At 39.7% G+C, this 26427-nt stretch overlaps 1 protein-coding gene across 2 annotated transcripts in view; it reads right to left on the minus strand.

Annotated features, from left to right (window-relative positions):
* Window positions 1-26427, minus strand: part of ZNF608 (zinc finger protein 608) — a 744094-nt gene that overhangs the window by 678342 nt on the left and 39325 nt on the right. The window contains exon 1 of one of the 2 annotated variants that reach the window (XM_029216082.1): window positions 3038-3157. The exons of the other annotated variant lie outside the window; for it this stretch is intronic. The gene's annotated coding sequence lies outside the window, so the exon portion shown is untranslated. Of the gene's footprint in view, window positions 1-3037; window positions 3158-26427 lie in introns of those variants that run through there. 2 annotated transcript variants of the gene reach the window in all.

Consider the following 26427-nt stretch of genomic DNA (forward strand, 5'->3'; position numbering starts at 1 on the left):
TGAATTTTTGTCAACCCCCTTTAATTAATCTTGTCGTAAGTCCTACGGTGGGGTGGGTGAACTTCTAAACATTTAACAGTAGAATTACTCACCAGGTGGCTTTTCCCAAACACCCCCAGCCCCAATTAAAGAGCTGTATTTGGTTTGAGTTTCCTAAAATGGTGCTCTTGTTAACACTCATCAGACACAGGAAAAATAAAACAGCAATTTAACTGCGCTTGCAGTGTGAAAGGCTTGTGCAAATAATCAGCACATTTCTAACTGGTTAGTAATACGCAGAGTGCAAAAAACGAATGACCAGATTTATATCACTGGGCAGGTCTGAAAGCAACATTACAGCTGAAATACAATAGTGAAGAGGCTTGTGCTGTACAACTGGGATCCATTTACAATATGTTAACCAAATAATGCATGTTTACAAAAGATTTTGGGTTTGTTTTTGGAGAAAGGAATCATGGTACCCATGCCAACAAAAGCAGAGCAGTATGTATAGTTAGTAAATCTTTTCTTAGCTGCAAAACGAGTGTCAAGTTGCTTGAGCTCATAAACTACGTCAGCATAAGTCACTCATTAAAATTGATGTGTGAAGGTGGTATTCTCAAAGAGCAGGTTGTTCCATTCTTCCTCTTATTTTTTTAATCAGCCAAATTGAGCTGGGGGTAGAGTTGCTTAACCAGGCCAAAGGAAGAAGAAAGCGGAATCATCTTCAAACAGACATCCTGGATTTAATAGCCTACAGCAAAACCCTGAGCAGGTCAACTTCATGGTTCAACAGTTCCTAAAAGCCTTGTCTTCTTCTCCCAAGCTTATCGGTGACGGCTGGTGTATAAGAGCTCCCAATGAGGACTGATTTACAGCACTAAAGGGCTTTGTGGTGACAAAGGCAGGCCGGGGTCCTCAAGAGCGTTCTGTATTTTTTAGATCCCAGAAGATGATGTGGTTCTGTGATAGTAATCTCTTACACTTTACCACTGACATAAACAGGTCACAGAGCCTGCAGAAGCTTATGCAGGAGTCAGGAGCAATCTCTCTCTCTTTTTTTTTCTGGGTCACAGTCAGATTTTATCGAGTCAAGCTATCTCACTGAACACAAACCATGTGACAGGACCCAAACAGTGTGAATTAAAAATGAAGCAGGATGGGGCCAGGTTTGTCTCAGGCCAGTGCTGCTATAGGAATAAGTTTCAGACCTCACCTGAATACAAAATCATTATTTTTCTCCCACATTGACAGAAGTCTCTCTTTCAAGGAGGAAAGAAAAATTTGAGAATAAAAAAACAAAACAAAACAAAACAAAAAACCACGCACACACGAATCTAGTTTCATGCTAGATGTATCTGTTGTGAAGCCATATGTTGGTTAAATATGAAAAGTCAGGTGAGTTAAAGTCTCGTGGCAGCCTGATTTAAACCATGGCTACACAAACCAGAGCCCTGTCCAGATCTCAGCAAAGTGAATTATATATAATAACACTTACAGTTTCCTAGTACTATTAGATTTGCCTTCTTACATAAATGCTTAAGTTATGATAAAAAACAGGGCCATGTCAGTTCCTTTCAGTCTCAGCACATTTGCTATTAGCATAAGAAATGCTGCTTATGGCAGAGCTAGTCGGGCTTGAAATTTCTGAATTAATGGATTTGATTTCCTCTTGAGACAAACCATCAGCCTTGCAGTAATGGAAATAGATATAGTTGGTAAAACAAATAAAAAGCTGGCATGCAGATAAAATGGGTTTCAGTTTAAAATAGTAATGTTGTAATTGAAGTGAACAATTACAGGGTTGCTCCTAGGCACAAAAGAAATACCATGAAAATGAAGCAATGTTTTTAAGTATAGTCATTTCATGAAAATGTAGAGCTGCAGATGTCATTGTCTGCCAAAGGGAAAACTATACTTATTCTTCTATACAAAGATCATTTAATAACATTTGGCTAATTTTAATAATAATTGCTAATATTAACCCTATATTTCACCGGGAGTTTGAAGACAAAGGCTTCCCGCCCCCGCCCCGTTCTTTCCCTTCAGTTGGTACAGCGCCAACAAGATCAAGTTCCTGTAAAAAGCTATTGGCAATGAACTAGCAGAAATCCCCACCCGGCAGCAGCCTTCTCCTTTCTAATGTCTTATTTCTCTTTCTTTGTCAAGCATCTTTTATCCGAAATGGAGCCCGTTAGCTGGCAATTGGAGGTGCAGGAGGGGCTGAGAATAAAGAAGGGGATGGAGAGTGGGAACCCCAGGACAGGGACGTAGGCTATGGAATGTGCACATCTGATCCCCTTCACTTTTTTTTTTTTTTGGTCTGTTTCAACTTGTCTGTGAACCATATGAAATTCAGAACAGAAACTTCCATTTTTAGAACTTGAAATCTTTTCCTATTCATACACACACAAGCTGAGGCAGCCAGGGCCACAGGATGTCACAGGAAACATAAGTGTCTCATTGAATGTGAAAAGGCAGTGACACAAATACACTTTAACAAAATGCTCAGCTGGGTCCCAGCCCACTGCTTGGCCCTCCTTCCTGCTCCTCGGTTTTACTGCATCACAGGAAGAGACAGGCACTCTGTTTCCTCCTCAGGTTTTAGTAATTAAAACAATATTGAAGCTCTGTGAAATTCTGTTTGGAAATACACTGTGCTTTGTTCCCTGTGACGCTGACTGCTGCATGCAGCCCGATTGGCTCATTTGGCATCTCTTTATCCAGGGAAGCACTTCTCCTGGGTTAGTTTTTGTTTTTTTTTCATATCACAACATTGAAGAAGCCACAGAGGAGTCAGAAAATGAAAGTCTTCCCTAACAAAGGACTGAGCTGTGACTTCTTAAAAGGTTAAATCAACCGGCTGTGTGTCTTGGAGTGAAGCAGGGAGAAGCTTCCCTTTTTAGTCAGTCAGTTACAATAATTCATTTCCTAACGCAGCCTACCTGTGACAGTCACAGGTGACCTCCCAGCCTGCTAAGCTCGGATGATTTCCCCTTCCCATTGCCCAAGTACAACTCCTGCCAGAAGGCAAATGTACCGCAAGCCGGAGACATACCTGTAGTGCAGGGGAAAAGCAGCCTGTCTATAGATGTCATTTTAAAGCCTCGCACGGAGATTTTACTGCTTTCTTCACACTCTCACACTTACATAAATACACTCACACAGTACAAGCAAGTTCCTGAGACTCTCAAGTGTTTCTCTCCCATTAGGAGACATTTTAAAACAAATTAGCACCCTCCCCCAAAAGCCTATTGGCCTAAATGTGTTTATTACTTTGTTTGCTGTTTTGAAAGCTTTTCCTATAGGCTTCAAATAAGACCGGGGAGTTCCTGCAAAATGAAGCACACCCTTAGTCTGTTGAGGAATACACACATCCGACAAAGACTTAGATCTTTTTTTTTTTCCCTCCTCTTGACACAGCGGCTGGTGACACATAAATGTACTTTTTTCTTTTGACAGAGTAATAAAAATCTCATTATCTCTGAATAGGCAGCAATTTCGTTATCTAATCTTTTTACCAAAAGGTTAGTTAATTAATCAGAAACAAATCCTGATTATGATTTCAATAGAATTAGAAAGACAAATCACCAGAGTACAGCTAAATAGGGCAGGCCTGCGGTTTCACCTGCCTCATCGCCAGGCAGGCCCCGTGATTGTCAGGGCTCCTTCAGGAAGACAGCCTTCGCAACAGCAGCCAGCAGATGGCTGCTCCGAGCGGCCAGCCTGCCTCGGCTCTAATGCCTGTGATCCCATTACCTCAGTGAATCCGTTACCAGGGTAACTGTTAAATTGCTGTGAAAGGCATGGTAATAAAGTAACCTGTCACATTGGCAATAAAAGGAGCAGAATTTTCCTGTTCACTGAACTTTGCAGCTCATCAATACTCACTTGATGGAGAAATTCCCTACTACTCCTGGGTCAGCCACAGGAATCCTTCCATAAGGCTTCTGAAATGCAAACTTTAGTTCATGTAAACACAAGGAAGATATAATTAAAAGCTGGATTCTTAGCTGCACAGAGCTAATGCATCCGTCTTTTCTGTGGAAGGTTATGGGAGCTTGAAGAACATCAGATTGCTCCCTTTGTTGTTGTTTTTTTTAATTTAAAGCATGCTAGATAAAAATAACCTTTGCGGGTGTAAGACAGCTGTGATTAATTCAAGTCTGGGAAAACAAAGCCCACAGAAAAAAAAATCTCATGTTCCTAAAATCTGTCTTTCTTTTTCAGATCCTATTTTATTGGCTGTTTTCATTAAAGGGTCATGGTACTTTAAAAATGATTTGAATTTAAGCATTTAAAAGAAAGAATGGAAAGCCTCGTTTTCACAAGAATGAAGAGTTGGAAACAATCCCCCTCCTGCTACCCAACATGACAGTTAGGGTCCATCAGCTATAACTGCAAAGAGATAATGTGCACTGAACATAGCATAGGACTGTGTCTCCCCCTCCTTCTGGAAATGCCCTTCAAGGGTTTCTGTGTCAACGATTTGAGCGGTGACACCACCAGGTATAAAATTTGCTACAATTAACTGAGGTTCTTTGAGGTAAGAAAAGAGAATAGCAAACACTCTCTCAGCATTAAAGAATAAGAAATAAGCAGAAAACCCCATTTACCTCAATTACATTTTGCAGCCAGCCCTATGAAAATACATGGAAAGCGGGGTATATCTATCTAGCCCTCATTATTAGCCATTTGCAGACTTCACGCTTTTGGCTCCATTTGGTGCTGTCATTAATTAGGCAGTGTTAACCTTAGAAGACTTTGGAGCTTGCCTATTGAAATAACGTTGGGCACGGTTCTCTTTCTCCCTCCCTCCCTCTGTTTGACTTGCAAGTGCTTACAGCTTGTTATTAAAAAACTGACACTATTTCTTTGACCAGCCAGCAAGCAGACATGAACCGTACTTCTAGCGGTAATGGCAACCCATGAAACGGAACGCCTCCAAGCAGGAGTCGTCCTCATTACAGGGTGTTCAGTGTGGGGTTACAGCAGAGCCTCGCTGGCTGGCCACACCACCCCGGGCCTTCCACTGGTATCTTAGAGATCACAGTGCTTTTCAGAATGACGTGGCAATGCACTGCGCGTGGAAAAGTGGATGAGTTTCCAGCCAAAATCAGGGAAATGAAAGCTATGGCTTTATGATATCCAAATTTGTTTTAAAACTGAAATGTTTTCTGTCCTGTTGAAAGTAATTCTCAAACACTGAGTCACAACACACACACACACACACACACACACACACCCCATAATACAAAATGTGTATTTTACTGCCCATACTGGGTAGGCGAGAAAGAAACAGAACTACAGAGGTAACTACTTGTGAACAAACCCAAAACCCACCAAGGGTATGCTATCATGCCTGCGAAGGTTTTCCCTGGGTGTCAGGACAGGAGAAAGTCTTTTTTTACACCAGGGATTGTCTAGCTAAATTTGGAAAAATAGAACCAATATAAATAATCACCAAAACTGAACAAGACCTTTAGATCAGATGCTGTGATACCAATGGGCCAGTGGATTGGATGTGAGAAAATGGGAAATGGTGGCCTTGTGGTCAACTGGATAATCCATTTTCTCTCTAAAAAGAACAATATTTATCATTCAACTGCCATCTTTTGTTTCCATGTAGCTGAGGGGAGTCCACCCTTGTCAAATCTCTTGACTTTCAAGAGAGCCCCCAAACAAGAACTTTTATTAGAAAATTTCAATTTTTAAAGTTCATTTGTATTAGTTTCCTAGGGCTGACAAAGTACCACCGATTTTGTTTGGTGTTCTAAACAACAGAAATTTATTTTCTCATGATTTTGAAAGCTAGAAGTTGGAGATCAAAGGGCTGGCAGGGTTGGTTTCTTCTGAGGCCTCTCTCCCTGTCTTGTAGATGTTCATCTTCTCCTTATGTCCTCACATGGTCTTCCTTCGGTGTCTGTGTTCTAATCTCCTCTTCTTGAAGGACACCAGTCATATTGGATTAAGGTCCACCCTAATGACCTCATTTTAGCTTAATCATCTCTTTATAAAGACCCTATCTCCAAATACAGGCACTGAGGTTCTGAGGGTTAGGACTCCAATACATGAATTTTGTGGGGAACACAATTCCGTCCATAATGCCAGTGTAGGCCAAAACCAACTTCATTGCAAAATAAATCCTGGCAATGATAGTAATTACACAAAGCTTGCAATGTGAAAGGCACAGTTGTGGGCCGTTTTACCTTATAAACATATTGAATTCTCACAGCATCCCTATGAGGCAGGTAATATGATCTCTCCTTTATAGATGAGACCTAAAGGCAGAGAGAGATTAGCTCACTCATGCAGTAATCTGATCGAGAGAGGACGGGGATCCAAGCAGTATCACAGACGTCCAGACTGCAGTTTCTGTTTAGATAGTTCAGAACTTTCATGGTGAGAAAATGCCCTACTATGACCTTGGACTTAGAGAATAGAAGGCACTTAACCGATGAGAGTCAGGGTCATAATCTCTAGAAACGCAAATCACCCTCATAAGATCAGGCTTATATAAATGTCCCATGGATGCACATCTATTCTCACACCAGTGGGTTTTGTCAGACCTTTATGCTGAATCAATCTGAAATAACAAAGTACTCTTTATCATCTAGAGAAGATCCAGGGATTGAAGAAAAGCAAAATTTGATTAACTTCATGCTCTGGAGCAAAAGATATCAGCAAGACTCTCTGAGTATCTGGGATAATCACCAAGATGAAGCTGGAAACTTTCTGGAAGCTCTATAATTTGTGTTTGTTTTGGCCACTGTTGTTGCTTGCCCCTTCACCCACCATGAGTATGAAAAATGAAATTGAAAAAAGAAAGGTCTAAGTCAATTTATTTTCCAGATCTCTATAGAAAGGATAACTTGGAGAGATTAGATCCTATTTAGAAGCTAGTCTTGGGAGACCAGGACCCTAAGACACAGTGGTAGCCTTAAAGAGTAAAAATCTGCCCAGATTTTACATAAAAACCCAAATTCTGTGAGAAAGAGGTTGGGATGTCACAACTGAGAGCTGAGACTTAGATAGGTAGAGACACCATAAGGCATCTTCCTATATATTCTCTTTCTCTCTCTCTCTTTTTCACAGCTTTGTGGAAGGGTACAGCAATAGAAAAAAATAGGTTTTTCAGTTTCTCTTCCTAGTGCAATGAAATGAAGCGATTTCTCCACAGGGCCCATTATGCCTAGGTAATTGATTTTCTTAATTGGGCATTTTGGAAAAACAATTGAGCTCTGTGAACTTTTGGATATTTTTCTCACTGGAGACTTAAGAGGCACACACCCAATGTTCTTTGTATTTTTAGACTATGCTATCGGAGTACAGACTATGGCAAGTTTTTTCATACCTTCTATTTACATACAATTTTCTTCCCTGACTAGTTTTTTTTTTTTCACTTCTTGTGTGCTTGCACTATGACAATTCAGGGAATTGCAATTCTGGTTGGAGCTTCTGAAACTCAGCAGTTTGAGGCTAAAACCATTATCACAGGTCCAAACAGGACTGCCATAATTGTGATGTGGACCAACCTAGAGCAAGCTCTCTTTCCCTTAATGCAAGAAAAGATTTGCCAAACAGTTATTTGATCATCCTAATTACCTTGGCTGAAATCATGTCTCAGACTGAAGAGGAGCAAGCATAAGGAAGGCGGAAGGGAATCAGTGAGACAATTTTGATTTGATGTATTAACTTAAAATACAAAGGTATTTTTGAACAGGTTTTTCTTTGGACTCAAATCCTCTTTTAAACAAGGTATGCTAAAAAAGACTTATTTACTAGCACTTAATATATGGGAATTTGCCAGGTATTCTCCAAGTCTATTATTTTTCCTCCTAGCTACTATTTACTGCAATTTGGTCACAAGGTGACAAGTCAACTGCAGGGCTTTGAAACAATGTTATGCTAAGACACCTTAGCCGTCTGCTTACAAGTTTTCAAAACAGGATAGTTATGCATGCAAGTGAGTGGATGAAAAGCACATTCATGTATGTGTATGTGTGTAGTGGAAAGACTGGGGAATGCATTATATATTATACTGTAATAATATTATTTATTTCTGGATAGTAGGGTTATAGGTAATTGTTCTTTTATCCTGTGTTCATTTATTATTTTCCATCAGTAAATACAGAGATATGTGTATAGACGACTCCCACATCTGTTTCCCCAGCCTCAACATTTAAGCCATCAGTTGTTTCCATCTCTCATCTAGATCCCTTGTCCTGGAGGTTCGGCTAAATTCAAAAGATTCGAAACTGAACTCATTATAGTATCCAGGAATTCCTGTTTCCCCTCTTTCTGTTCATACAACCATTTTCTGTTTGGCTACTCAAATCTAAAGTCTGGCAAGTCTAAAGTCACTCTTGGCTTCTGGTCTCTTGCTTCTCACGAGTGATCAGTCAAGTTCAGTGGGTTGTATCCCCTCAGGGTCCACACATCATAGTATTCCCCTCTTTTATGGACAGGACTAATACCCCATTCTCTGTTATTTCTTATGCAAAGTCCCACATAAGAAATCAATCAGTCAACTGGCTTTATATTTTTAAAACATTTTTTTTTCTCAAGTTAAGATATTTGTAGAGTTATAAAGAGTTCTGTCACGACCTCAATTGGGTTAAACATATCATAGAAAGTATTTTCCTTAGATGTACTGAATAATGATGAATAATGTTCCTGATCTGTAATTTTTTTTTTTGAGAGTGTAGGTATTTTGAGCTGTAATCTTCATCCAGGATGACTAAGTTCACATAAAATTTAATTCCAGATAGTGCTAGTTTGCCATATCTGGTATTCTAAACATGTTCTTCTCTGGATTTCACACTATCTACTAGAACTTTCTATTAAATAGTTGAACAAAAGATTAAAAAATGTATTCTATGAAAATTCATCCATACAGCCAAACATAGTAACCATCGTAATTGAAATCATTTTAATTTTCAGCGGGTTTGGTAAAGGAAGACGAATTTACTGAGAATCAAGCATGGACATAAAATGGACTATGACATGGTAAACATGGTCCGCATGAATTATTAGGGCTACCTTGGTAGCAGAGTATCTATCTGATCAGTGTAAAGTTTTATTTAAAAAGAGCTAAGTGGTTCAAGTCAAAAATAGCCTTTTTCACCTTTAAGTAGTTAATGACTGGGATTTTTACAAATTATTTTATACTGGCCATACTTATAACCTTTCTCATTAAGAAAAATTAATCACTGAATTATTCAGAAATCGAATGGTTATATAATAATCAAATATAGCTATTCTGGTGGCTTCCCGTGTCTCTGGGGGCTATTAAGCAGGCAAGGAGAAATGTATCTTCCCTGTGGGATGCACTTCCAACTTTCCCAAGAAAAACATCAAAGGAACACATATCTACTTTCCCGTCTCAGAATCTGCCGACATCATCTGAATGCAATGAAGCCACAAAAAGAGATCTTCTTCCACACTGATTAAGACCTCGCTAAAAGGGAACTCTGTAATTACTGAATTCCTTTCTACCTTAAATTATCCACACTTTGCATTTAAATTTAAACATAAATATTATTTACAAAACCACTGAAATATTATTCAAATGCAACTTATTTTTCCTTTCTCTCAAACATAAAAACAAAGATCTTTAGAATTCTTTGAAATTCAATCTGGTAATGATTATTGGATTAAAACCACGCTTAGAACAATTTTTCATTTAGAAATGTTTCCTATTTCTGTTTGACAGTCCAGAAGTCCAGAATGGGGGGAAAAAAATGATGGGCAAAACAAAATGAAACAAAATGAAACAAAACATGCTTGGGGATTTTGAGAAAATTGCCTTGTTATTCTTATTTGTTAAGAATATTTTTGAAAGAAAATGGTAGGAAACCCTAAATGTTAATTTGCTCTTCAGGCTGTCAGCGAATTCTGGCCAGACTACCTTCCATTAACTTACATTTTCAATTTCACCTCTCAAGGATGCTGATAACAGAACTTTTTATTTTCAGAAATAATATTCTCCCACAGCAACCTAACTTTAAAATTAATGGAGATCCTGGCTGTGTCCAAACAGTTGTTTCTCTGTGTTAACTTTCGAAATTATTGGGTGGGATCTATATTTCTTACTATTTTATTTATATGTAATAGAGGAAGTAGAAGTCCACAGACATATAGGCTTGGAAGTGTCTCTGTCTACATGGAGGATTTCATATATCTGGTGATTTAAGGTAATTGGTATGTATTCTATATGCTAGCAAAGCAAGTTAAGCATTATTTTTGACTTTTGCTACTTATTTTAGAAAGTGTTGGGAATAATCAGCAGCAAGATCAGAGACGAAAAAAAGTTAATAAAGCCTCTAATGGTTTTAAACATAAGTGGTACTAGTTTTGTGTGTCTACAAAAAATTTATATTTTTAAATCATGTGCATGGAAAAGTATTCAGATTTTATATTCACTACTCGGTGTTGATTTATCTTTGTTTTGTATGCTAGAATCTAAAGTACATACAACGCCTCAGGCTCAAAAGAATTTTGATTATTAGTGATTCTAAAGATTTTTCATAATATCCAATATTAAATAGAAAAAGAATAAATCTTAGTTTTTTATTGGCTCTGCTGTTTTGTAATATGAACTCAAGTTCCCTGAAGAAATGAGATGTGTCAAGCAGTACTTTAAACACAGCCTCTTAAAAACATAGGGAATGATTATTTCAGCAAGTTTTAGTTTTCAGCAGTAACATATGCAGTGGCAGCTGTGTACTGGAGCTTGGAGACCAGGGATCCTTTGGAACCCAATAAGGAAACTGTGACTTGCATGTAAAGTACAAAAGAATCGCTTTTCCCTAGTTCTAAATTATGCTGAGACTTCAGGGGGATAAAAAAGACAAAGAAACATATTGCAGTTTCAGTCTGATGATCTTCTACAGAAAGCTAAGCAAATTAAGATGAAATTAATTATATGGAAAATATCCACCCCAACCCCGAAATTCTTCAAGTAATATTGAAAAATCTTCCTTTCTTGCAGCAGGCAGTGTAGTGACTAGCTACATTTCTTTGCTCATTAAATAATAATATTTTTATTGTGTCTTTTCAACATTATCAAAACATTCAAGGCCATGGGAAAGACAAAGGAGAAAATTTATTCCTCAGGTGTTGACTCTATTTCGAAGTCACTCAAGCACTGCTCCCTTGCTCTGTGGCAGCTTAAGAACACTTTATTCAATTACAAGCTGTGGCCATGGGGGATCGTGTTTTAATCTGTGTATAAACAAAGGGATAAAATTAAACAGCACATTTACAGATTCTAAAGATGCTGCTTTTATAATCTGATACCAGGAATTATTGCAATCATATTACTTGCTTCCCATAATGGAAAGGAACAGGGCACATCTGCACATAAAGCCAGGCCTCCCCATTACAAATGACATAAAATTAACATGAAAATCACCACACTCTAGTAGCAAAAGCAAGAAATCTAAGAATGTCATACGGTCATGTATTTAATGTTAGCTTTTATGTATTAAAAGGGGCACATTTGCACAGTATTGCCTTTCCAAAGGACTGGACTCATTTTGTTGTATGGAAATAAGAAAATAATCAGAAAAGGTGAACTCCACTTTGTACCCACAGTCTAGTCCCATTCTAGGTAGGCTTCTGGAATCTAAAGGAGAGGACATAATTCTGTTTTTTGTTTTTTGAAAATGAAAATTGCTTTGGAGAAGAAATGTTGCCACAGTCAGTGTGCTAGTATCTAGATGCTAACAAGAGCCCATAAAATCCCCTCACAATCTAATGACTTGTGGTAACCAACCTGCCAGCTACCTGAATCATTTAGCACACCTCAATAAAAACTGTATTACTTTAACATCAGATGTGATTAAGGGTTTAGGCTGGCATTCAATTAAAGTTCTCTGCATTTTGTTGTTGATGCATTTCCTTTGAGTATCAGTTTTGCATGTTTTTAAAAAAACAAGCTAATTTAAAACATCCAGGAAGAGATACTAGAAATAGTATAAAACAGCCTATAAATAATGATATTTTCCAAATTTTCAGGGCAAAGAAAAATCTCCCTGCAACATACCAAGTGCAGGAAAATATTGCCATCAGAAGATTATCAGCCTGCAGTGCTGACATACAGGTGCTAGACCACAGGGAACTGAGGAATCTGATTTTCACATGACCTTTTCTCCCTCCAAAAGGAGTGTTACATTAATTCAAATTCTCATGAAAAAAAGTCCATATAACAAGATAGATGCATAATTGGATGACCTTCTTATTGCTCCCTAGGACAGTTCAAAAGCAGTAATTCCTACTACTGGGAAATAATCAAACAACCAGTTCCTTTCTGTAACAGAAAAGTGACAATTCATGTTTGACAAAATACCCCATCAACTCTTAAAACAATAACAGCCATATTGGAAGATGTCAGCCATATTTGGTGCCAGCTTCCAACCTTTAGTACCCATTTTTTTTGGACCACAAGAACATAAGTGTGCTGGTCTCGGGTCTCACCTAGGGTCAGTCAGACCAATAGTTGGGCAGTATTTGCTAAAGTCTAACAGGCAACAGAATAAGACCAATGGAAGCCAATAATTCACACAGAAAATTACTTCAGCCTCACTGAGGCTTGCATTTGGTTCCTTTCCAACTGTAGGGCAATGGAACACCTGGGGAGATTACCCAGTGATATATTTTGACATCCTACGGCTGAGTACTAAGGGGATGTACTTCAAACAACTGTGCTTAAAAGAGGGAAAAAATTCAACTCTCTTCACTGTAAAGAACTGGAAAACATTTCATCTCAGTATCTATTTCTCATATATGTCTATTAGATAATGCTAATATCTATACTCGATACATGATATGAATGACATAAATTAGTATAGGCACAAATGAATACTAATGGCTATACTGGAGAGAGAAAATGAATGATTTGACTTGCTTTATTGATTGGTTTACAAATTATGTTTACTGTCATATAGAAATTGTGGCTGCCTTGAACACGGCTAGTTAATTTGCTCCATTAATCTGATAGCAACAGAGCTTAATTTCTCTGAGTCCTATCCAAAGTGAATATGCCTGGATTCTCTGCCACTATGGTAGTTCTGAAATGTTTCCACTTCAGCAAAACTATGAATATCTACGGCCCTAAAACATAATTATTGCAATAACTCCCCACCAGGAAATTTAATTAGTATTTCCGGGTAGAGGAGAGCATAACATTAAGTATAACTTAAACCCTTCCATACGCCATAAAAATCTCAAAAATCACTGCTTCAAGAAAACATGTAATTCAAAGGTACCTGTTCAAGATCTTGCTATAAATAAATATTCTATGTCTGTCTTATCATCAAATGGAGTTAGGACAGAGGCATGTTGCTGGGGAAGTAGGGTAGAAAACTGACTCCGGCAGATGAAAGTCAACTTTTATTAGAAGCTGGAGATGACCTCTGAAAATCTTTACTTATAAGCAATCTGAAACGTTTGCCTTTCCTGTTGAAAACTTCTGTCGTATATGTACCATAAAAGGTATACAGTCATCAAAAACGGAAACCTGTGAGCTTTACTCAGTAAGCACAGAAAATGCAATCCAACTTCTTCTGGTTGATGCTTTATTGATAAAAACCGGAAAGTAACCTTCCATGAACTTGTAATTAGTTTACCATGCAAAGTGTTGACAAAAGCTTTAGTTCAACACCCTGGATTTTCCCCATGCTTGGCTGAAAGAGAACAGTTCCTAGCGGCAATCGTGCTGGGTCATGAAACTAATTGTGCTTTGTGAGGGTGAAAATTCTCAATTTCCGAGCAGGGGACACCGCCGCATGACGGATGAATGTTAGAAATGTGGTATGCTGTGCTCTTTCATCTCTGTCACTGGTTATTTATTCTGACTAGGTCTCTAAATTATTCATTTTCTTTAAGCAATCAATATTAATAATCTGATTTGCTCCCTGGCATTTTTAGTCACACTTCTGTTTAACTGACTGTAAATAAAGGTCACTCAGAGGCTTCCTGCTGCTGTTCGGAAGGTCCTTGCCTAATTAATTCCCAACACTTTTTTTTCCCTATGACTGTGATTAGCAGTTGCAATCAAGTTTGGCAATTAGCTGCCTCCTTGCACTGTGATTTGCTCAGTGCAAGCCCCCAAGATGAGGTTCCATTCGGTCATTCAGTCATCACTCTAAAAAGAAACCTGAGGAGGGAGGATTTATTTTTCACTTCAAGGTTTACATATTTGCAGATAATTACAGAGGAGATTATTAAGCCCATCTGCCAGCTGCTTCAGTAGTCTCCTTGTTTAGGGTCCTCAAATCCTGAGCACCTAGGGGAGAAGCAGAGCTTGCTGGTACTCTGCAACCAGAAAGGCTGGGGTTCCAATCCAGGTTTCACCACTTATAGGTTCTTTGACCTTGGGCCAGTTACCATCTCTGTCAATGAAGAGTGGGACTTCCTCAGGGTCTGCAGTGAAGATTCAATAACACTAAGTTCATGAGTGGATTCAACAGATGTTTGTTAAGAAATGGAAAAGTTCTTGGTATAGGCTGTTTTGAATAAAACATAGATGTGGTGGGCAAAGTGGATGAATATGTAAATAAATCTTTAAGGTGTGACCACCTCTGTGAGAGGAGAGAAGTGGATGTTGTGAGAGAGCATTGTACTTTCGATTGGGTGGTTCAGGAGAGCCCTGCTGACAAAGGTCTTTCAGTTTCATGTGTTCCAGGAGCGAAAAAGAAGCCTGTATGTCTGTTGTACACCTTGGTAGGTAGGAGATGTAGTTGAGGGGGCAGTTTACTCATTTGGGGAACAGGATGGCAGAATGATAAGTGTCTGGGTTCAAATCCCAGCTTCACCACTTATTAAACCTATGACACTGAACAAAACCATTTAACCTCTTCATGCCTCTTTTTCTACCTCATTGGATTGTTGAGGGCATTAAATATGATAATTACACATAAAGCATTCAAGCAAGACTTGAAATAGTAAGCACCTGCTGATGTTAAGTATTATCACTGGACACTGATCGTCTGGATTTTATTAATTATGGTGAGAGGGCTCAGGGGAGTGTTGATATATTTTTAAAAATCAGGGAGACTATAGTGTGAACAATAGTATTGGAAGGGAAAAAGGTAAAAACATGGATTATGATTGAAAGGCTACTTCAGAAATTCAAACTCTTGATCTAAGTTGACAAAAGTGGATACGAAAAATGTGAAAAGAGATAAAGCATACAGAGTGCCCAACATACAGTAAGAGTTCCATAAATATTAATGGTCATGACTCTGATTATTTACTCGCCTACTAATTGCCTTTTTATGTAGTTGCACTAGTGATGATGGGTACTTGCTTAATACAGAGGTATAATCATACACCTAAATTATTAGTTTTCAGTGACCGTCATAGTGCCAGATGCAGGAGAGCAAATGGGTTATATAATTATTCACTTTGGGTAGGTTTCTAAAGGTGTGAAGATGCTGGGAGGAAGCCACAAAGGAAGATTCATGTGTTATACGAGGTAGTGGCCGGCGACGAGGCAGATCAAATAGGCAGCGCTGGAAGTGGGTAAGAACTAGGGAATTGTCAGGGCCCGACCCATCAAGTGTGAGGTCTAAAGCAGTGAAGGACAGGGATCCAGGTCGGGAGTGAGGCAGGATACATTATGGTTAGGAGCAGGTAAGGCCCAGGAATCAGGAGGATAGCAAGATGAGGAGCAACCAGGTCAAAGCAGAGAAGAGGTAAGATTCATTTATTCATTCATTCAACAATTAATTATTGAAGGCTTACTGTATGTCTATTTACTCTTAGAGGAGCTGGGGCTTCAGACACAAGGGACAAAAATCTGTAGCATTATGGAGCTTGCATTTTTGAATGGGAAAGCAGACAAATAAATGATAAAGCAGCAAACTATTATATTAGAAAATGATAAGATAAATACAGGAAAATAAAGTAGGAACACACTATTTGATGGCTTTTACATTGCCTGGTGAGACAGAAGCTACTAGAAGGTTCCAAACAGAGGAGTGACGTGATTTATCTCTTAAAAAGGTTCCTCTGGCTCAGAATAGACTATATGAGGCAAAGGAGATTAGTTAAGAGGCTACTGCAAAACCTGAGGTGAGAGATGATGGTGACTGGAACATGAATGGCACAGAGCAGGGGCTGAACAAAGAGTTGGAGTATGAATGTGGTTGGCAGGTGGAGCCAGTTGGGTTTACTTCTGAATTGAAGGTGGGATGTGAGGGAAAGAGACAATAGCCTAGTGATGTGCTGCAGCTCTAGAGAGGAGACTCGATTGTGCCATTGCTTCTTATCTCGGCCCAAGTGAACTCACATCGATGGCTTCTATCCATGGATAGAAGTTTTGCACCATGGAAATCGGCAAACTCAACAAATAATTTTTTTTTTTTCCTAGAGACTTGACTGTGGAACATTTACCAGTGCCTTACCGGATGATTTCAAAGGTTACACTAACACTTTTGGCCTGAGCAATTGGAAGGAGGGAGTTGCTATCAATGAAGATGGAGAATGCTTTGCATGTACCACATTTATGAGGGGGACATGTGGAGTTAAATTTTGGATGTTTAAGGAGAAGGGGCTTTGAATTTGGGTGTCAGCAGCATATATGTGGGACTTAAACTCAGGGGGTCGGATGAGATCAAGAACTGGTTTCTGGAGCACTTAGACATTAAGAGATAGCAGATGAGGAGGGACCAGCAAAGGAGTATGAGAAGCAGGTGTCTGTGAGGGATGCATGGTTTCAAAGGTGTGCTACGTCATCAAAGCGAATCTGATTATTCACAAGAAAATCATACGTTGTCATAATCTTTCAGACCCTCTGCCGGGCCTGAGCAGGAAAGTGTATTTTGGGACTTACGGGTGGGTTTGAAGGTAGAGGTCTTGGTTTGCATAGTGCATGGGAGGCAATCATATCCCAAAGGAGATATACACATCTATAGGTTGGCTCCAAGAGTAACTGGAGGGAATCGCTGTAAGGAGGGAAGAGTTTCTGGAAAGCATTTAATTGTTTGGGAGGGTTTGCAAATTATCAGAAGCATTTTGAAGACAGCAAATTCCCTTTGGCAAAGTGTTCTCTCCAAAGTGTCTAAATGGGCATGCCCAAGAAAAGTACATGCCCTGTACTTTTCTAAGAAAACCGTAACATTAAGGACTGAAGGAGGAGCTTATTTTTACTGCTGGCACTGGAACTCCCTCTTTTCCTGACAGCTGTGAGCCAAAGCAAGTATGCCCCTGCATGAGCAAGTCTCCTTTCGCCTTTCTGTTCTGTTAAGCTTGTTCATCTAATCTCACAGGGGATCTGACAGCTTCCTCCAGCTCCTAAAGCAATTGTTTAGCACTCACTGAAAAGCCCAGCGAGAGAGAAGAAAGATGCTGATGGCGGCTCACATGCAGAGAACTGCCATGGGCTACGTGGGCAACGTCGGCCTGATCCCCAAGTGTCTAATGCACAGAATGAGGACTAGAAGTAACAATTCCAACACTCTGTCTTTATGACAGCTCATCTAATGAATGCAAATGTTCAGCATAACCCATTTGCTGGACAGTGGATGATTCATATCATGGGGATGTGTTATAGAAAATGTCAAGTGCTTTGAATTTATGGACTGCATATACAGTTCATGTGGCTATATTCTCTTCTTCTTGACATACAGAACAGGTGATAGGTATCTTCCCTAGCATATCCTTTGTGGATTGGAATGACATTTTGACAATCTACACAATTTTGCCCTCAGATAAGCTCATCTTTTTTGTGCTCACTAGATAATCAAAAGATTCTCTTCCCCCAACTGGACATTTTCTCCAGCAACAATCCAAGGCAGAAGACCTGTTAGAGAAGCTATTTCCACAGAGGACCCTGTAACTTAGGGAACTTGTCACCACCTGCTCACGAATGCTGCTCATACAGCTGATCTCCAGAACCACCCCCTCTTCTGTCCTAATGTCTCAGCCACTGACTGCTCAAGGCTGACCATTTCAGCCTTCTCTGGAGGGCAGGTATCTGCGAGGACTTGCTCCTCCCTACCTACTACGCACCTGGTCTTCCTGATGAAACCCAAAGCTGTCCTGATGACCACAGGAAAAGAAGAGGTTAAATTAGATTCTGGATTCCAGGACTAACAGAAGTTTTTGTCCAACAGAATTTTCTTTGAGGAAGAAAATGCTCTACGTTTGCATTACCTAATATGATAGCCACTAAGCATATGTGGCTATTGAGCAACGGAAATGTGGGTAGTCTAACAGGAACTGAATTTTTCTTTTCTTTTCTTTTTTTTTTTTTTTTTTTTTGTGGTACGCGGGCCTCTCACTGTCGTGGCCTCTCCCGTTGCGGAGCAACAGGCTCCGGACGCGCAGGCCCAGCTGCCATGGCTCACGGGCCCAGCCGCTCCGCGGCATGTGGGATCCTCCCGGACCGGGGCACGAACCCGTGTCCCCTGCATCGGCAGGCGGACTCTCAACCACTGCGCCACCAGGGAAGCCCAGGAACTGAATTTTTTACTTTATTTTATTATAATTAATTTAAATGTTTAATTACCACATGTTCCCAAGGGTTATCCTATTGGGCACACAAATAGATGCAGAGTCTCCTAGGTCTCTTTTCTAAGCCTTGAAAGGCTTATTTCAGTTCTTAATGGAAACTCTCAGCATTGAGGTTTCCCCTGAGAATCCCCTTAGGATAGGCCTCAATAGAGAAATCCGTGGTCTCAGCAGATAAGCTCTAAGGACTTTGTGTTCACTCCATTTCCAAGGTGCCAGACCATTCAGGCATCTTAGCTGTCCTAACGTTAGATGTTTAGGACCTGAGATTATACGACTCCAAGAATCCTTATCATTATTTTGCGTTACCTCCTGGGGCACAATTCTGTAATGTGAATAAATGATGCCCTCTGGAGTCATGCACCACTGGTGTTACACAAAACATTTGATGAAATTTTCAAGATAGAAGGGAAAGAAGTCTCCTGCTTTTGTGGGTTTTCTCTGTGATCATGGGTCAGGGAAGGGGAAACAGTGCAAGAGGCAGAGTAAGGGTGGGGCATCCTCCCTGAACTGTGCTCCCACTTCATTTTGGACATGTCACATTTCTAGCCCCCTTGTGTGTGTGCACATCCTGATTGCCTCAAACCATGTGTCTCTCAAGATAAGAGAAGATCTAGGAACCAGATATGACTTGCTGTGTGACTGAAGGCCAGTCACTCAGATCTCTCCCTCGGTGAGTTAGCTTTGGTCCTTGGGATCATGGAAAAGCACATCCCCTGAGTTCTCGAGTCCTGGATTTTCCATTTATGGGGTAAATCAGCTTCACTGAAGTTTAAGTTGAGAGAGCCAAATAAACTGATGGATGTAAAATATTATTAAGTATGTTATTAAGAGCAGAGAAATCATCTTCTGGAGCTATAGGCTATGCGTCCTCTCTAGGAGCTAAAGTTTGCTTTTCAGGGTCAGTGATATGAGATCTAAGGCAGGATGGATGAAGAAAGTAGAATGGAGCCAGGACGAACTGCACTGCCCCGCTCTCTCCACCCTTTTTGGCCTAGAGCCTAGTCAGTGGTAATTTATCAGGTGGCTTTAGTGTCTGCTTTCACTACAGCTTTCATGGGGACCCCTTCACCCCTTTGCCTCCTTCTGTCAACCTCTTCAAACTATTCTTTGTCTGCAGCTGCTCCACTTGATCCTTCACCTGCTTCAGATGCTTTGATCCAGATGCCATGGAACCGTTGAAGATGGTGACTTTGGCTACTTAGGCTTCAATGGGCTGAGTAGGGGCTGAATCTTTGGCACAGGGTTCAGGACCCACTTGTGGGGCCTCAACTGCAGGTGTCCCTGGAGGAGGTATCCAAGGCTTTGCCAAGTCAATGAACATGACCATGTGGTACCCCATTCTGATGGTTAAACTGCATCAAGGATAAAATCTGCACGTCACAATCAAGCATGGTTGACAGAAGTCACTGTGGTCTCCTTCACTAGAGAGGGCAATGCCATGTCTGAGGACATCCATGCAGATGTTTTCTTTGTGCTCAAAGAAAAGTCCATGAATGCTTTTGCCAAGATGGCACCAATGTGCTCTACAGTGCCCTGATCATATACAATGGGATGGGGCCTGAATCGGGGTTGAGTGTGTGTATGGGGAAGAGGGATGATAACAGATGATGGGAACATTTCTATTCCTTCCCACAACCTGGTCCATTCTTTCCTCTTTTCACTCTTTTGCTTCTTTTCCTACTCACACTACACCTGGCTTCTTCCTTGTTATTTGCCCTATTTTTTCCCCAAGCACTGTTGATGGCTAAGAGAATCCTGTGCTCTGCAATTATGTCATCAAGGCAGGCCCAGTGAAGATAGACTGTGGAGAGGCTTCCCATCCCCAAGGTACCCACCCAATGGGGATAAACCATCATCTTGTATAGTTACTTCCCAGAAAGACTGACACAACAGGTCTCTGAGCAGTATCTACCCTGTTCCCAGGCTCTTGTCTCCTGTACCTCACAGCAATACCCCTTCCATCTCCAACACATGTACACCCAACCAATGCCTGCTCTATTCTATATTCACTGGCCACTGGCTACTATTATTATAAGTATTAAAAAAAAATCACTGTTTTCAGGAGAAAGTTCCTATCCATGATCCGCTTCAGAGCTGGGCTGTCATGGAATGAGAGAGCTGGCCTCGGCCAGGAATCAATTATCATGGCCCTAGGTTTGAATCCAGTTCCCATCTAGTTGCTGGAGAATGACCTGCATACTACTCGAAGATGTAGCCCAAGCCTGTAAATAGCATGTTCCCCTTCCCCTCCTATCTTTGCTAAAACCTTTCCTCTGCTCCTTCTTCCCTTAGGCCTTCCCCACTTGAGGAAAGAAAAGCAGAGAAGAGGCATTATCTTACCATCACTCCCACCCTGGGTCCATAGTGTCCAGCAGATAGTCACAGTTACTATACACATATTCACACACATGTACCACTCACACAGAGCTGTCTGCATGTTCTCTAGTGTTGAGACAGAAGGGTGTTGAGACAGTCTGTGATTAGGGCCATTGAGCATGAGTCATTTTCATTTGGGTGGGAGATAAACAGGCCCATAGAAACCTTTCTGAGAGTACCTCCCCCCACCACCACCCAACTACACACACAGCCTTGGGAACTGCAAGCTTCCTACTACTTTAAAATATGTACAAGGGTGGAAGACAAGCATAGTGGTGAACAGCAATATATAATTTCATTAAGGCTAAGCTAAGAGGTGGGGAATAGGGCCCATCTCCCAAATTCATTAGGAAGGGAAGGGGCAGCTATTCCCCCCGACAAAGATTCAGGGTCATGAATTCTTCCCACCTTTCTGAACTCATGCTTAGTCACCCCTAAACTTCCAGTTTTCACTTCTGTGATATGCAAAGCTACTTGGTCTCCTACCCTTCCTAGAGTCTGAGTGGGGAATTTCTGGCCCTATTATGTCCGTGTAACCCCACCTACCATCTATAGCTGTGTTCAAGGAACAGGGGAGAGACTGTTAAGCCAGGTCTTGGGATTGGGTCTTTTTTGATTTTCTCACTTTGATAAGCCCCTAAATGCTTTTTATATTAGGCTTTTAAAGTAAAATTTTTTGAGGGTATGACAGCGTCCTGAAAAAGGAATTAAGTATTTAAGACATATGACGTGATCACTTGCAAACAATTCTATGAAGCACGATTATGAAGGTAAATTTACAAAACTGTAATGCAGTAGGTAGATTAAAGTTTCATATTAATGTTGAAATAAATAAATTGTGCATTGTAGATATCACTGTAATTGTGCTGTTTGCATAAAATATTTAAATAAACATATTACAATGGTACATCTGGGCATTAAAAAAAAGCCATTCAAATTGAATCAATCCACTGACACTGACTGGATCTGACTAAATCTGACTCCGATGGTGATATGTTTATCTGTAAAACAAGTCTGACATGGGCATGATAAGGCAACAATAGTATCTCACATGAAGCAAATGTTAAAGTGACATGTCTTAAAAATAATAAAGTTGCATTTTATGAAAAATATATTTTATACTGCTTCAGTTTTTAAATTTAAATTAGGTAGAATTTATAATTCAATTCCTCAGTCACACCAGCCACATTTTAAGTTCTCAGTAGCCCCATGTGAACAGCACAGGTCTAGAAGAAAGCACGAATGATGTAGGCCGGTGAGTTACAGAGCCACAAAGAAATGATGTCACCTACGAGGTGAGGAATAAGACCCGTAAAAAATCCTAGGATGCTCGCTTCCTGATAGATAGTTGCTATGGAGTCATAAAATCCATAGTACTTGGATTCTCTGCCAATGCATCGTACCATAGCTCTCAGAGTGATCATGTGGAAGGGATGTGTGATGAGAGTAGCAGCAGAATGAGCCATCATCTCTCGAGTTGTCTCCTTGATAGCTTGGTCAAAGGAAGATGAAACTTCTTTCTGTACATTTCCAGATCCTGACTCCTCAGCCTTGTCACACTCCTGGTAATGCTGTAAAACTTTACCATGGACCACAGTTCCAAGGACCTCTGAACACAGTCTTGGAGCTAAGCCTGTGAACAGCCCACGCTAGTTGATTTCTATACAGTGTGGCGTGCTTTTTTAATAATCATTTAATCTTGGGAAAAGGAAAAAAAAAAAGCATGAAGACTAGATTGCCTCATCTATGCCTCTTCTCATTCTGTCATGGTGGTAGTCATGGTGGGGAGATGTGAAAGGAAAGATCCCAGAGCTCCTCCCCAAGTTTAATTCACCATTTCTGATGAATAAGAGACAAGGAAGCATTCTTTTTGCCACAAAAAGGAATGAATGAGTTAGTGTCTTATTGATTGGATTTCTTTCTTCTAAGCACTTTCCCACGCCTGATGTGTTTCTAGACTATTCTTAATGAGAGGAGTGCTGTTGTTATGCCATCTTCATTTGATAAGGCAACAAAAACTAGCTTATCAATGACCAATCGCTACACAGACTCAGCAGCTTACGTACCCTCTTTCGGCCTCAGTTTGCGTATGTGTAAAATTATTACATGCTTGTCTTACCCACTACCCGGGGCTGTGTATGTATGAGGTAATAATGCTTTATACACATTCAGGTGCTCTAATCACTATGCTAATTATATCAGTAATATTGTACCAACACAGTTTTTATTTTCATGGTTCCTTCTCTTACCAGACATGAAGTCCCTTTCTGACTCATCTTTTTAAAAAAATCAATTAATTGCATGTTGTAAATAAACTGAAAAGTAGGGAAACATTAGTATGAGAAACTTGAGATAAAGCAAATTTTAATACCATGCCAAATTTTCTATAAGTCTCCTTTCTTCTTAAGAAATAATATACTATTCATACAATAAAAGTCCTACCATTTATTCTATCCTCCATCCTCCCCCTGAGAGATAACTATTATTATGAAGTTGGTGACTATTCCACCCATCAAGAGTATCAGGCTTTCATGAGTCAGCACAGCATGACATTGAAGAGCACAGACTCTGGAGGCAACTCTGTGTGACTTTGGACAAGTTATTAAACTCCTTGGTTTTCTCATCTGAAAAAATGGGGAAGATAATAGAGTCTAACATATGATTATTGTGAGAATAAAATGCATGCAAGTGTTTTTAAGGGCCCATGTTAAGCTCTGTGTAAATACTGGCTATCATTATTATTAGTACAAATGTTTGTATATATGTGTGTGGTCAAGGTTTATGTAAAAGGGAACAATGCTTTTTTTCTCAGTCAACATTATGTTTATGCACACATGTAGATACATTCAAAGAGAATGAATTAATTTTGCCTTGTTTGTAACATTCCATTGAATGTTTATATCATAGTTTATTCATTTTCCATTGACAGAAACTTTTACTGCTTCTAATTTTTTGTTATTACATCCAGATAATTCTTGCACACATTTCCAGGCATACACGTACACCTCCTATTCATCTTGTAGCACAGGGATGAGTGTCATCCCAGACATAGCAGGTGTTAATGAGTCATGGTTAAAGTGAACTGACTTTTTTGTGTATTTAGATCTTGGCTCCCTAACTAGATAATGAGCTCCTTCAGGCAAGAGTGATGGGTACACAGCAGATCCTTAGTAAGCTAGCAAGACCCTGGTAGAGTAAGGTCAGGCATGTAGCTACGGCAACTGTTTCAGAAGCATAACATACAACACTGAAAGTCCACTTGAGAAAGACAGCAAGGGAGGAGTTTTTAAAAGAGAGCCTGGTAGTGAAACTCATACTGACATGCTATTTATCTTGGCCTTCTTTAATTCATATTTGATTCTCCATCTCTTAAAGAAAGGGATATTACTCAAGCTTTCAGGACAACTTGGAACTGGCAAGCCTCGGCGTCAAAAGAAAGAGGGGTGGAGGAAAGGGAGACACTTTGCCATTTCCCAGTGATGTCAAGTCATTCCGCATCCCCACTGCTTTGCCTGATTTCATTTTCCTGAAATGCCCTTCCTCCTTCCTCTCCAGCAAACCTCTAAACATCTACCATATTCTCTCATACAAGAAGCCTCCCAGCCTGAGTTCAGGTTTCTTCATGTCACGCTGCACTTTTCATATTATTAGTTAAATATGGAAGTAATTCTGCACCTAGAATTGATGGACTAGTTCCTATTAAGCCAACTGTCCTATCAACAATTACTAGAAGAGCTACATAAAAACCAACCAAACAAAAAAGACTTGCAGGGTAAATACCCTGAAGAGAAGGAAAACTCATGAAGGTGAACATGGCATTTTGCACTGCTTTTCCCTTTAGAGCATTTGTCAATTTATAGGTAATAAAACTTTACAGAAAAGTAAGTAGATTATAAATACAAAAGTTAGGCTATTGGTTACCCTAGAGGGGAAGGTAGGATGTGTCGAGATAGGGCACAAAGGGTTTTTTTTTATAAGAAACAGACAGTATTCTATTTCTTAAATTGCATTGTGGTTATACATCTAATACATTTATTATATTTATATACATAGAAATTTGAAGAAAAATAAGTATCTCATATATATATATATCAATCACATTCTCCTGAATGTGCATTTACCATAATGAAAAAAAGAAAAGGAACTCCAATCAAACAGCTCTTATCTACAGGGAACATATTCCAGCCCCCAGCATGATTTTGTACTTCCCCAATTCCCTCTGAGAGCTGCTAGAAAGCCTGCTCCTCTCATCCATCTCTAGTAACTTCTGCTATTCCCAGGTGGTAATAAAAATCTCTGGGGCTGGAAGCTCCATGATTCTGACTGTAGAGTTCTCACCCTTAAAAACCTGTTATTCAGAAACAAGAGTATTAAAGCTGGGTGCATGGTCTCATTCCACGAGAGATTAAAAATGAAAATGAGGAAGGCAGTGCTTAGGTAGGGGGATAGAAGAAAGTGTGAGAAATCAATTTGTTTACAGCCTCACTGGTGTGTACAAATTCTTACAGCTGTATACCTTTGCACATGTACATATATAAAAATGTATACACACATATTGGATATAGGTATGAAAATCAGGAAGAACAAAAAAAGAATAGAGTAAAATGAGATTAGGATAGAGTGTGGAGATGGTAGCTGAGTTCATGAAGAGATGCAGTCTATGAGTTACAGACAGTAAAAAGATATGTATGGGTGAACAAGAATAGGTGGGGAATGAAATGTAAGAGAAGAAAGGAGTCACATAATCAATGAAACTAACATCACTTTAGGGAGAAAAAACACACAGAACAGATTTTTATTGGAAGTGAGAATAGAGTGGTTGTGATTTCACAACATGTTTCAGGTTGCTTCCAGACTTCCAAGCAGAGAGTTTCCCTCATGTCCCGCTTTACAAAATCTGTAAAGAATGGCCTTGGGAGAAAAGTATTACCACAAGGCAACTGTTTTTTAACTGGGCGCACACCTTTGCAGACTCTATGCTTCCTTAAACACAATATGGCTTAATATGCAATGTTTCAACTAAAAGGATGAGAAATTTCAAGGGCAAACACATGGCAGAGTTGTGGAAATCAACTTGAACAATTGTCAAGAAATAAGAATGCTTGATCTTAAACGCCTAGAAAGAAGCATAGTATCTAATATTCCAGATATTTATCAGCAGTCACTAGGTAATTCAATTGACAGCATAGATATTATTCTTGGAGGAAACATTATAATGGGTTAAGAAATATAATAAAAATCTCCTAAACTGACTGATTTTTTTTTCCTTAAAAAATGGGAGGGGGGAGCTGAAGTGAAAATAACATACTGAGGATAATATAAAATACAACATTAAAATTGTATGAGAGGTGGACAGGAAAGCAATGAGACTTTCTGGTCACAGTAAAAATACAAGCACCTATAATGCATACAAAGTATCTACATACATAATAAATAAATGCACGTGTGTGCAAAGAAGGAGCTTTTACATCTAATTTCTGAATAAAGGGAGGTCCACATCAGAAAATCATTCTCATTATATTTGCCCCATCAGACCTTGCTGACATTTTC

This window comes from Monodon monoceros, unplaced genomic scaffold, assembly GCF_005190385.1.
Source record: "Monodon monoceros isolate NGI ecotype Baffin Bay Population unplaced genomic scaffold, NGI_Narwhal_1 Super_Scaffold_12, whole genome shotgun sequence".
Taxonomy (NCBI): Eukaryota; Metazoa; Chordata; class Mammalia; order Artiodactyla; family Monodontidae; genus Monodon; species Monodon monoceros.